This window comes from Protopterus annectens, chromosome 8.part0 (assembly GCF_019279795.1).
Source record: "Protopterus annectens isolate FY-2018-M chromosome 8.part0, PAN1.0, whole genome shotgun sequence".
Classification (NCBI taxonomy): domain Eukaryota; kingdom Metazoa; phylum Chordata; order Ceratodontiformes; family Protopteridae; genus Protopterus; species Protopterus annectens.
The window spans coordinates 1,240,929,327-1,240,942,749 of NC_056741.1; the positions used below are offsets into that span (position 1 = coordinate 1,240,929,327).

Consider the following 13,423-nt stretch of genomic DNA (forward strand, 5'->3'; position numbering starts at 1 on the left):
AGATCTCTGTCATGTCAATATGCACTTTTTATGATGCAATATAGATTTAAGTACATTGAGCTTGTATTTGTCTTATTATCAGTTTTGTAGACATGTGGTTAGTCAAGCAAGGTTAGATTGCTTATGCATTGTAAGCCAGACATAGATCTCCCTACAGGAGTCTGTAGGGGGGCATTGTAGAGGGACAAAACTTTTAGGTGTCTGCACAGGTACACACCAAAGGGTGCACTGTATTCTATTATGGGCTTGATGGGGGTAATTATAGCAATATGGTGACATCGTTTGATCAAGAGGAAATGCCCATAGTAATCAGTTGGGCAAGGAAGAAAGCTTTCCTAATGAAAATGGATATATGGTGGTCAAAGCAGAATTTGCTACCCGTGGAGGTACTTAGGTCTGCAACAATAGTGTTCATTCCAAAGGGGCTGCCATTTGTGTGGAAGGTATGAGAGAGTTCCTGTTTTCCCAAACTTTATGATGCTACATCTTTGGTGTTCATGAACCCTGTGATCTTGACACCTTGAGTTTCTCTGAGTTAGGACCTTTTAGAGGACCTCAGTGGATTCAGAGGAGTGGATGATGGCTACAGATTTGCAGTTATCCACAAACCCAGTCATCTAGAGTTCATTAATGTGAGAGTTGACATCACAGAAGTAGATGCCAAATAGAAGTTGTTCCAAAGAAGAACTCTGAGGTACACCACTAGTGTCAAGTCTCTTGGAGGACAGAATGACAATAGTTATAATAGACTTTCATGTATCAGTGAGCCAAGTAGGTAATCCAGTGGGTTACATAAGAATTTATATTGGGTTTGACAAGTTTGTTCTTGATGTCAGAGGGGAGTATACTGACAAGTTTTAGATAAATTAATGTAAGCTGTGTGTAAAGAGTTGCCTTCATCTAGTTATTTTGTGACTCTTTCACAGAAGTTAGCCAGGTTTAATAGAAATAATATACCTTCTAGAAAGCTACTTATGCTAGATATAGTGACTGTATGTTCTCTATGTCCTTTTTATAAAGTCAGTGATGATGTATTCTATCACCATGCAAATGTTGCTGGTGAAGCTATAAGGTCTACAGTTGTCAGGATTTGTGGTGGGAACCTCTTGTGGAAGGTAACTACTACAGATATTTTCTAGGTAGCTGGTATTTATCCAATGTAGAACATGTGGTCAAACAAATTAATGATGAGAGGGGCATTTCGTGCTGACCAGAAAACAGACTGGTGTGTTATCTAGACCCATGGAGCTAGAGTTTGTGGCTTTGGACACTGCTTAAAGTAGACATGTCCAACCTGCAGCCCGCGGGCCACATGCGGCCCTCAGAGCTCTTCCATGCAGCACTCAACCTCTAACTGCAACATCGATGTACGCATGCTCCAAAACAATTTTTTGTTTTGTGTTTTTCGCTCCTGTGACCTTTAACGCTAATGTCGGTGTGCACATGCACCAAAGCACCCTTCTAGTTTTGTTTTTGAGCCAAAAAAGGGTCAATGTGTTTACGCCATTATTTTGCACCGAACAATCAGTGTGTGTGTGTGTGTGTGTGTGTGTGTGTGTGTGTGTGTGTGTGTGTGTGTGTGTGTGTGCGCGTGTTCTCGCTGAAGAGGAACTCTTGTATGGATTTGCCGCTGTTGCCTTTGAAAGGGACAGCAATTACCTGTGTTAATAGGTAAGTACAGAGTGAGTGAGTGCATGCATAAAAGCAGAATTGTGTGAGTGAAAGTAGAAGAGTGTGTGTGTGTATGTGTGTGCATGACAGAGACAGACGCATGCACAAAGAGGCTAACAATGATCAGTTTACCTATTGAGCACAAACAAGTTAGCTCACAAATATGTCATACATTAAGAGTACACTTTCATTAAATTGCGGCTTTCCTGACAGGGAGAGTGTTGTATTGAACATGAACTCATATCTCTTAACTGTATGGATTTTCAAAGAATATCTAGATTTTTGCCTCATCTTCCAATTTGTGTCTTTTGCTTAGGAAATAAAAGTAGTCATCCAAGGTAATGCAGTTCCAGGGAGTAAGAATGAGACAGCAGCCTAGGGTTAATGGGTCAGTAGTGGACTGACTATATGGGACTGTAGCATATAAAGTTGTATTGTTTTTTTTCAGACAAAAAAGCACCTAGTACTGTTTTTTCATTGGTGGGTTCTAAGCAGTGGTAGATTGGACAACAGTAAGCATAGCTTTGCCAGATTATCAATACTGGCAAATCAAGTGGGCACAATGTCATTTTTTAAATGTTGGGGATTTTAGTGTGTATGTGTGTGCTTATGTGTTGGGAGTGCTGCAACAGTAGATGATTATTAAAGACAAAGACATACGGACTGCGGAGAATGTTTCTTTGTTTCAAAACCTAATACTTGGGTACGCATGCCAGACGTAGATTTTTTAAGACATAGCTTCTTGCCATTTACAGTGGATGGATATTTACATTTAATGGACAACGTATTAGCGTGGGCCTGTGGGGTTCTGAAGGATGCCAAGTCTACCACTGCCAATGTCTTGTAAAGTGACCTGGAAATGGATATTGGGATGTTACTGAAAATATAGTAAGTGGGCTTAGAAATGTAGTTTAATTAAACAAAGTGTACTTTCAAATTACAGGCCATAATTTAATTTATTTCAGGTAGTCCAAATACTGGTAGATTGTATACCATTAGACTTAATTAGGGAGAGCTGTCATTCTGGGGAAACAAGCAGCCCTAGTTTCAGTGAAAGCTCTGTGGTTGCTTGCAGGTAGGAAGTTGCAGGATGTTGATGCAATGTGTTTTATTATTTTTAATGCATTTGTCATTTCAAAGCATGGTTTTCTTTGATGCAAAAGAAGGCAGGACTGAATGAGCCATATAATGTTTAACTGATAATAATGGGATAGAAAGATTATAAGTGATGTATAATGTTTGCAGCTACAGTTGTTTCAATAGTGTCTGTGATGCATAACTATTTTTGGGCCTGTGTCCCACTTTTATTTTTCGCTTTGTCCAGATTTATTGCTCTAAGGTTGAGAGGTATGGTTCCATACTAAATCAGAAGTTGTATTTACCTTGGAAGACTTTTCAGCATAATTATGAAAAACAGAGCCTTTTTAATAACTCTGCTTATTTCCAATATAAACTGCCATGTAACCTTGCAAATAACTTTTTTATTAAGCTACTTTACTTCTTTTAGAATTGACAGGTATGATTCATCTGTTCGGACATAAGCATAGAGTGCTAATGTGACTTTGATTTCTTGCAGCAGTCTGTGGTTTACATAATCACAATAACTTTTCTGTGTTTCTGGGTGTGTAATCAGTTTAACAGTTTTAAAGATGTTTTCCAAAAATAAATAAATATCATCATCATCATCTTTCGGCTTTTCCCGTTAGGGGTCGCTACAGTGGATCATCTCTTTCCATTTCTTCCTATCCTCTGCATCTTGCTCTGTCACACCAACCACCTGCATGTCCTCTCTCACCACATCAATAAACCTTATCTTAGGCCTTCCACTTTTCCTCTTACCTGGCAGCTCCATCCTTAGCATCTTTTTCCCAATATACCCAACATCCCTCCTCAGCACATGTCCAAACCAACGCAATCTCGTCTCTCTTGCTTTGTCTCCAAACTGTCCAACATGAGCTGACCCTGTAATATACTGATTCCTAATCCTATCCATCCTAGTCACACTGAGTGCAAATCTTAACATCTTTAACTCTGCCACATCCAGCTCTGACTCCTGCCTTTTTGTCAGTGCCACTGTCTCCAACCCATATAACATAGCTGGTCTCACTACCCTCTTGTAGACCTTCCCTTTCACTCTTACTGGTACCCGTCTGTCACAAATCACTCCTGACACTCTTCTCCCCCCATTCCACCCTGCCTGTACTCTCTTCTTCACCTCTCTTCCACATTCACCATTACTCTGAACTGTTGATCCCAAGAACTTAAACTCGTCCACCTTTACCAACTCTACTCCCTGCATCCTCACCATTCCTCTACCCTCCCTCTCATTTACACACATATATTCTGTCTTAGCCCTGCTGACCTTCATTCCTCTGCTCTATAGAGCATATCTCCACCTCTCCAGAGTCTCCTCAACCTGATTCCTACTCTCACTACAGATCACAATGTCATCTGCAAACATCATAGTCCACGGGGCCCCCTGTCTGATCTCATCTGTCAACCTGTCCATCACCACTGCAAATAAGAAAGGACTCAGAGCTGATCCTTGATGTAATCCCACCTCCACCTTAAATGGATCTGTCACTCCCACTGCAGTCCTCACCACTGTCACACTACCCTCGTACATATCCTGTACCACTCTTACATACTTCTTTGCCACTCCCGACTTCCTCATACAATACCACAACTCTTCTCTAGGCACCCTGTCATATGCTTTCTCCAAGTCTACAAAGACACAATGCAACTCCTTCTGACCTTCTCTGTATTTCTCCAATAACACTCTCAGAGCAAACATTGCATCTGTAGTGCTCTTTCCTGGCATGAAACAATACTGCTGATCACTAATCATCGCCTCCCTTCTTAACCTAGCTTCTACTACTCTTTCCCATAACTTCAAGCTGTGACTGATCAATTTTATCCCTCTGTAGTTACTGCAGCTCTGCACATCACCCTTATTCTTAAAGATAGGTACCAAAACACATTTTCTCCACTCCTCAGGCATCCTCTGACTTTCCAAAACTTCATTAAACAATCTAGTTAAAAATTTCACTGCCATTTCTCCTAAGCACCTCCATGCTTCCATTGGGATGTCATCTGGGCCAACAGCCTTTCCATTCTTCATCCTCTTCATAGCTGTCCTTACTTCCTCCTTGCTAATCTGTTTCACTTCCTGATTCACTATCCCCACATCATCCAACCTTCTCTCTCTCTCATTCTCTTCATTCATCAACCTCTCAAAATACTCTTTCCATCTACTCAACACACTCTCCTCTCTTGTGAGTACCTTTTCCTCACTATCCTTTATCACCCTTACTTGGACATCTTTCCCAGCTCTGTCCCTCTGTCTAGCCAATCGGTACAGGTCCTTTTCTCCCTTTTTAGTGTCCAATCTCTCATACAACTCTCCATACACCTTATCCTTAGCTTTCACCACCTCTCTCTTTGCCATGTGCCTCATCTCCTTATACTCATGTCTACTTTCTTCATATCTTTGACAATCCCACTTCTTCTTCACCAGCCTCTTCCTCTGTATACTCTCCTGTACTTCCTCATTCCACCACCAGGTCTCCTTGTCCTCCTTCCTCTGTCCAGATGTCACACCAAGCACCTTTCTAGCAGTCTCCCTTACTAGTTCTGCTGTAGTTACCCAGCTGTTCGGTAACTCTCTACTGCCTCCCAGTGCCTGTCTTAACTCTTCCCTAAAATAAATAAATATATAATAAATAAATAATCCTCTCTGCACTTTGAGCTATTGACAAAGTCTGGGAATTTGTTTTTTTCAAAAGCAAAGTTCAGCATTACAGCTCAGTAAACTGTCAGTCTGTGAGTAACTTCTGCACAAATTAAAATGTCTGAATGTCAAATGGCTTTAGATTGGAGGGAAGTTTATTTTTATTTATTTTATTTTATTTTACATTTGTTTACCGGGAAAGTCAACTGGACACAGGTCCATTTTCAGCGGAGATCTGGGGAGAAAAGCTCCAAAAATAACACAAAATAATATAATACAATACGTGAGAAAGAGAGACAGCAAATTATGGATGTAGTACTCATACAATATGACAGAGATTACACCTCGTAACAGTGAGAATCATTGAGGTACAGAATAAACTTAAAAACATTTTTTTTAACAGTTATAATTACAGCAAGGCAAATATCAATGAGTAAAGTTTTTAGGAGAAAGCTGTTTGTACATAGCTGAAGCTCTGAAACAATCTTTTGGTATGGATTAACCTGGGAATTGACACAAGTTATATGTTTACACCAGTATGTAGCATTATAGTTTATGGTTTTCTTATTGATTTACTTTTTGCCGAGCAGTTGTTTGTTGATTTATTGATGGTCCTTTTGGTGGTGGGAAATTACATGGATGAATCCATCTCTATTATTATTTTTTTTTAGATATTTTGACTTCCAGACAATTTAATTCAGTGAGTGAGTGTCATGTGATTACTGACTTTGCCTATTTTACAAGTAGGGGCTTTTTTTTTGTGTGTGTGTGTGTGTGTGTGTGTGTGTGTGTGTGTGTGTGTGTAAGAGAGAGATTTAATATGTATACTGAATATAATTTTGCAAATGGAATTCTTAGTTAAACATGCCCCTCTTCTTGGGCAACTAGACTTGAGTAACCAATATTAGATCTTAGCCATCCATCTGGGAAAGGTTAGTATGTGGATTTTCCATCTGGTTTGATGAAGGCTATGCTACTTACCCAGGGACTACATTTATGGCTATCCATCCAGCCATCGTGTTGCTGAACTACATTGTTTGATAATGAGAAGAGCTTTTTACAGAAGTTGAAGGTTTTTGTGTCAAGAACCTGTCCATAAAAACTGGCTTGTTTATGTTGCAGTGAAGGCTATGGTCTTTGTAGTGAGCATTTTAAGTCTAACCAGTATTTCTGAGGTAGAGGAAGTCTCTTAAGGCAGGATCTTTCTTAGCCTGGAAAGCAAGCCAATGATGACATTTATAGGGGCCAGTGAGAGACAGAGGAAAGCAAGAAGCTTTTTAGTCTCTTTGGATAACTAAATGAACTTAGTCCTTTGACCTTTTTTGTCAGAAATGGTTGTAGTCTTTCTTTTGGCAGGGTGTTTTGCTGAGGCACATGCCAAAAGGGGCACTGCACTCAATAATGGCTCTTGTAAAGGAAGAATACAGGGATGTTATGACCTCCTTGTCCCTGGATGAGATACCCTTACTAATGAAGTGGGCCATGTAAAAAGCTTTCCTTACACCGGAGACAATGTGGTGGTCAAAAGTCAGGTTTCTATCAACCTGGGTGCCCAAGTACCATACAACTTGTTGCATGCTTACAACATTGTTATTAATGTGATAATTTGTGGGGACATCACTCTCCTAAAAGGGGATGATGATGCATTTTTTGGCATTTAGCTTGAGGCCATATTTCTGGCACCAGTTATTTGTTTGGGTGAGACCCTCTTGTAGCTTATTCAGAATTGTTTTATTAAGTCAGTAATGTGAATTCTTTACTTTATTGCAAATTTGTTGGGTTATTTTTGTGGTTTATAGTATTGTAGGACTGCTGATATTGACATGTTATGTAGCTGGACTGCTGGAATGGTTTTCCCAGTGAGAAATGCTAGTGCTTTAGTGAATATCTGTTTATTTGTAAAAAAAAAAAAAAAAAAATATATATATATATATATATATATATATATATATATATATATATATATATATTAACTAAGATGTTAGAGTTAACTGCTAGATTAGAGAATTAGAATGAGAATTAGAATTTTAAGGCAAATATTAGGCATTTATTACATTTATACATTGTTCAAATGCACCTACAGTACAGCCAGGAGGTCAACTGTTGTCTTCTGGAGCAACGAAAGAGTTAACTATATGATATATTTTATATGCGGCCCCAAGACCATTTCTGTTCACTCAATGTGGCCCCAGCAAGCTAAAAGGTTGGACACCCCTGGGTATCTGTTCTGGGTTGATTTCCATTGGTGGGGTGTGGATTGGATAGCTAGGACTGTGAAGTTTGGAGATGATCGAGAAGTAAAGCTGAATTTGTCTGCAATGGTTTAGCTATTCTTCTGGGTTTGAGTGGGAATCCTTTAGATATAAGCTTGATGCAATGATGGGTACTTTTTCTGAGTTTCTTTGTATAATAAAATAATGCTTTGTGGTTATCCTTCACTGTTGTAGTAACTTTTATTTCATAGTTTGTAGTAATTTGTAGGATTTGATGCTGCTCATGAGCTCTTTGTTACCCTTTGAAGTTACTTACAAAATGCTGAGTTTTTGTTCTAGTCTTTAGGGATATGATTTTTTCCCTTTTTATTATAGAGGTTTTTATAGTTGCAATCCACCAGAGGTGTTTGTTTCTAAACTAGGCGTTATATTTGTGGTGAACAGGAGCATGGCCCTCTCTGTAAGAGTTATGATGGAAATATAAACTTTGGGTATTACCAACTTAAGGAAGCATAAAGTTTGGGTATATGCAGTGGAATTTGCTATAAGGATCATAAAGGGGTGGAACTACTGAATCATCTCAAGCCATCATCAAGCACTAGGGGAAGTCTGTGAAGATGTTGGGGTTGGTCAATGACCTGTGATGGGACCATATGGTGAAGAAAACAGCACAGTGATCTTATATGACCAGTGAGTGCATGACAATGGGTTGAAGAGAGGACAGGGGTTGGGTTTGTGAAGTCCTGTTAGTAGCGGAGGGTGCTATTTGATCAAGGTATTTCGGAATGATAATGTCATGGACGTGTTGAGCATAGTTATTTATAAAGGCTTAGATGTGCCAGTTTATGAAGGGCTACTTAAGGTTCCCTAGAAGGATGGTATTAGTTTAATAAAGATCATCTTAAGTTTATTAAAATTTTTTGTGATTTATGGACATCATGGATGGGGTTCTGTAGTTGGCCTGGATCTTGTATGAGGTCTTGTTTACTGATATTTGGATATGAATGAGTCTGAGGTCACTATGCTAGCCAACTATCCAAGAGGTGATGGTGTTTCAGATAAAGACAGACACTTCACCAATTTGTTACTACTAGTTACACTTGTGGCAATAAATGACTTGTATGGAGGGATTGCTCTTACTGTTCTGGAAACAAGTTTCAGTGACAATGCACTTTTTCTAATTTCCAGTGGTAGACTTAGGAGGGGACATTTTCTTTGTTAGTTTCCCAGCATTCAGCAGAGCTGCACTGATATTTTTTTAAGTTTTTATTGGATTTTCAATTTGTAAAATAATCACAACAATACTTACAGTTAGATATTTGTGAACATAATAAATGAAAAAAAAATCAACTAAACCTCACACACAAAACAAAAAAAAAAACAAATATTTACAGGAGTGTCCATTAACCATCAAGTCATTCAAGTTATTATACTTTACAATAAATCTAAAATGCAGTTATCTTTGCTTGTCAAGCAGATCTGTAAGTTTTGTCCATGGATTGTAGCAAGAGGTAATCCTGGTTGTTTTTGACTTAATTGTAATGATTTCCAGGTGACAGACTTCAGTTGCAATATTTATACATTCTTTGAAGGATGGTGTAGAGTCATTCTTCCAGTTCTGAGTTATAACCTTTCTTGCTATAGATAGTATAGACCACAAAATGAAATATTTCATTTTTTAACACCTATAGGAAGAGGAGTGCTAAAAGGATTAGTGATTTAAATAAAACTAAGTTATCTCCAAAAAAGCCTTTCAAAAGAGATTAATGTTATTTCAATAAGGTGTTAAGACAGTACAGTCAAAAAACATTTTTTTCCAATCCGCTTTAAGTTCTTGTTTACATCTCCAAGAAACTTGTTTCTGCTTGAACATTAATTCAATTTTATGTGGTATGAACAAAGATCTATGCAAAAAAATTTCCAAGTAAAGAGATTCCATCTAAGAGATGAAGTTGTGTGTTTAGAAGATATTAGAATTTTTTTTTCTTCTTCACTCGGAGGTCTATTATTAATTTGAGTAAAATAGTTACAATAATTATCACTGTAACTTTTTGTTTCTCTCCTCACAATGCTATATAATTTGGATAAGAGACCCTCTCCCATTGGGTTTTGTTGCATTAAGAATATTAGGTATTCAATTAATTGTGGGATATAATCTCTTATACTTTGTTGCATTAACATTAATTTCCCCTTCTACATGTTGTCTGCAGGATTGTACTTCTAGATACATCTTTATCTAAATTATATTTGTTCTTAATATAATCAACATAATGTAGCTTTTCATCTTTCATTAACTGAAATGAAAAAAGCATATTTTTCATTTTAAATATGATCATTGTTTCTAACTTTGATTTGGGGATGTTATTTAAGATCCATAATTTATATGCAATGTTTCTATATATAATTTTTTAAAAAGTGTTTAATATAGTAAAAATGAAATACCAGTCACTTGTTTGGTGACTTTTTTTCTATAAGGTAATCCTTTAATAACCAAATGTAGACTGTTATTTAGTATGGAGTTTATAGAAAGATTTCCTAAAAACTCTTTCCACCTAGCTATCTAAGTGTTATTAATCCAAAGATATATATATATATATATTTTTATAATTTATGATAATTAATATAATCCTACATCTGGTAGCCTTATTCCTACTGCCACACTATATCTAATATGATGGTTTAAAGCAATTCTTGGTTTATTGGCATACCAGATAATTCTCAAAATTAAAGTGTTAAATTCTTTAATACAACTTTTTGTGGGGGTAATGTTAGTGATTGTAAAATATATAAGATTTTTGGTAAGATAATCATTTTGATTATAGATAGCCTCTCTTCCATCATGAAGACAATTTTATTCCATTTGTCTATAAGATTTTTTTATATTTATACTGTTAGCATAATTATAATGTATTATCTATTTAATGTTATCTGTTACAATTATTCCTAAATAATTCATTTTCTTCTGTTTGAAAATATATTTAATGAATTTATTTTTTATTCTATTCTTATTTGTAATTATATGTAAGATTTTTTTGTTTTGTTGTCTTTAAATGTTAAACCATATTTTCTTTGAAATACATCCATTGCTAAGAAAACTGCAGATAAAGAATTAACATTGTAATTTATTGTCAGCAGGATGTCATTGGAAAACAGTTGAATTTTATTGAGTTTAAATTCTCACTTATGTTAATACTTTTTATATCGATATTTGAACTGAGAAAATTAGAAAATGGTTCCATAATTAGGGTAAAAAAGCAGAGGTGAAAGAGGATATCCTTGTTTGGTTCCTTTCAAAATTTATGTAGAATCAGAAATAAAAGTACCTATTTTAACATATGCAAAACCATCATTATAAAGAAGATTAATAAGATGTGTGAAGTTAATTGAGAAATTATATTCTTCTAAAACCAGCAAGAGATATTTCCAATTTACATAGTCAAAAGCATTATTAATAGCAAGACTCATTCGTGTTAAGTTTTCTCCTGTTTTATTTGCATAGTCAATTACTGTGATTATTCTTTAATATTATCATAAATATTTCTGTTTAAGATAAAGCTAGTTTCATCTTCATCAATCAACAAGGGTAGAATATATTTTAATCTGTTAGCATGAATTGCCATAAACAATTTATAATCTACATTTAAAAGTGAAATTGGTCTGTATGAAGAACATTCAGTAGGATCTTTGTCTATTTTCAAAATTGGAGAGATAAGGGTATATTTCCTGGAAAGAGGAACTTTAGCTGGGTCCTTGACTATAGAAAGCCTTGTGTATTATGTCTAGGGCTTCTTTGGGTAACAGCTTATTAAGTTCAGATATAATCCCACCATTACATGATGCTTTATTAGTTTTCAGTTTAGAAATTTGAGTGTGAAGTTTAGACATGGAGATAGGTTTGTCAATTAATTTCATTTGGTCATCAGATAGTTTAGTTTTTATATTTTAATAAATGTTTTAATTATTTCTTCTGGATCTATTAATGAATCTATTGATTTTATTATAGCAATCTCTAGATTCCTTTAGAATATATTCTATTTCTGTCACTTTTCTTTTCTTCCTATGTGAGTAGACTTATTTTATGTGACTGGACTTACTGAGTAATTTTGTTTTTGTGGCTAAATTGTACATAGATTTTGGATAACTAGAGAAGTTAATCATCTTAAACTTCTCAAGACTGATTTTAGTTTTATGGTTTAAGATTTCCAAGAATTTGTTGTTTAGCTTATTAATCTCTTCTGTATTATTATTTTTATTTGTCTGATTTTCTAATTTTAACTTAGCAAGTTTTTCTTTTGTTTCATGTAATTCTTTGTCCCATTGTTTTTATTTGACAACCAATTAGTGAATCTACCAAAAAGATATGCTTTTAGTGCATCCCATAAATAAATTTCTGAAGTATTTTCTATATTATTAATTTATATAAAAGAAAGGATTTTTTAAATAAAAAAGTCCTTCTTTTTTAAACAAGTTATATATGCTAGTAATCTTCCGATTTTAACACTATCATTTGATTTAAAAAAAACAGCTCAAAGATAATTTCATTGTGATCTGAAAGCAGACAGGTTACTGTTTTGACTTTGCCTAGTGTATCAGTCAGGTCATTATAGACATAAACTCTGTGAATTCTGAATTGTGTTCTGTGTCTATGGTAATAATGGGAAAAAATAATGAATTTGGTTCAGAAAATTCATTTATGTCCCTAAGATGAAACAATTCAGTAAATTTTAACAATGTCTTTGCAAATGCCTATATTCTCCTCTTACCTATTGTGTTAGTATCACTTGGTGACAATACAGAAAGTCTCCTGCTAGAATGATACTGCCTTTCGAGTTTTGAATTACTTGTGCTAGATGTTGGTCAACTGTTTTAATTCCTATTCCAAGAATTCAGTACAAGTTATTAAGCATTAATATCCTCTTATTATAGTTTATAGCTATAGTAGAAAACATACCTTTATCATCTTTATATGTTTCTATAACAGTAGGCATAGGCAGTGAATTTCTCTATAATATTGCAACCCCCATTTTTTGATTACATCGTGAACTGGATAATATAGTGTTGTTTTTAGTATTTAGCCTGTCTATGTCTTCTGTTAATAAGGGTTTTTCCTGTTAAAAAATAACTTGAGAATTAAACAACTTCAGATATCTGTTTAAGTTACCCCCTCTTGCATCTGTTATTTAATTCATTAACATTTATGGAAATACAGATAATAAATGCCATCCATCCTACTGATCAAACGTATACATATACTTCTCATAGATAATGACACTTTGCTGTTAAAGAACTGCTTAATAATCATCATGTGAACATTAACTTTTGAATGTTTGACTAGACATAAAATAGTTACTATTTTGAACACTCAAAAAAGGCTAAAAAATATAATTATCATTAAACATAGGTTCATAGGTAGGTACTAGGCTATCGACCCAAGGGCCTAAGTAAGCCTAGCCAACAAGGTTCCCTGGCTTTCGCCACCCAAGAAATTTATTTTCCTGTGCCCCTGTCGAGCAGAGCCACAGAAGTGATCCCCAGGGTGAATTTCCTATTTCCAATCCACTCATCAAGGTTTTTCTTGAAGATTGCTAATGAAGAGCTTTGTTTGATATAGATAGTTAGCTTGTTCCAGAATATGTAAAGTCTCTGGGACAGGAATCTATTCCTCCAGCATGTTCTGTTTATTGTGGTGACAAGGTTAAGGTCCCTAGAGCATGTAGTTCAGAGGGATTGGGATTTCTTTAGGTGGAGCATGTTCAACAGCTCTGGATTTGACATATGTTTAGATATTAGGCATAGATCAACTCAGAGT

At 35.7% G+C, this 13,423-nt stretch overlaps 1 pseudogene; it reads left to right on the forward strand.

The window, feature by feature from the left end:
- The first annotated feature begins 269 nt into the window (after positions 1-269).
- LOC122808449 overlaps positions 270-13,423 on the forward strand; it is a 200,394-nt pseudogene continuing 187,240 nt past the window's right edge.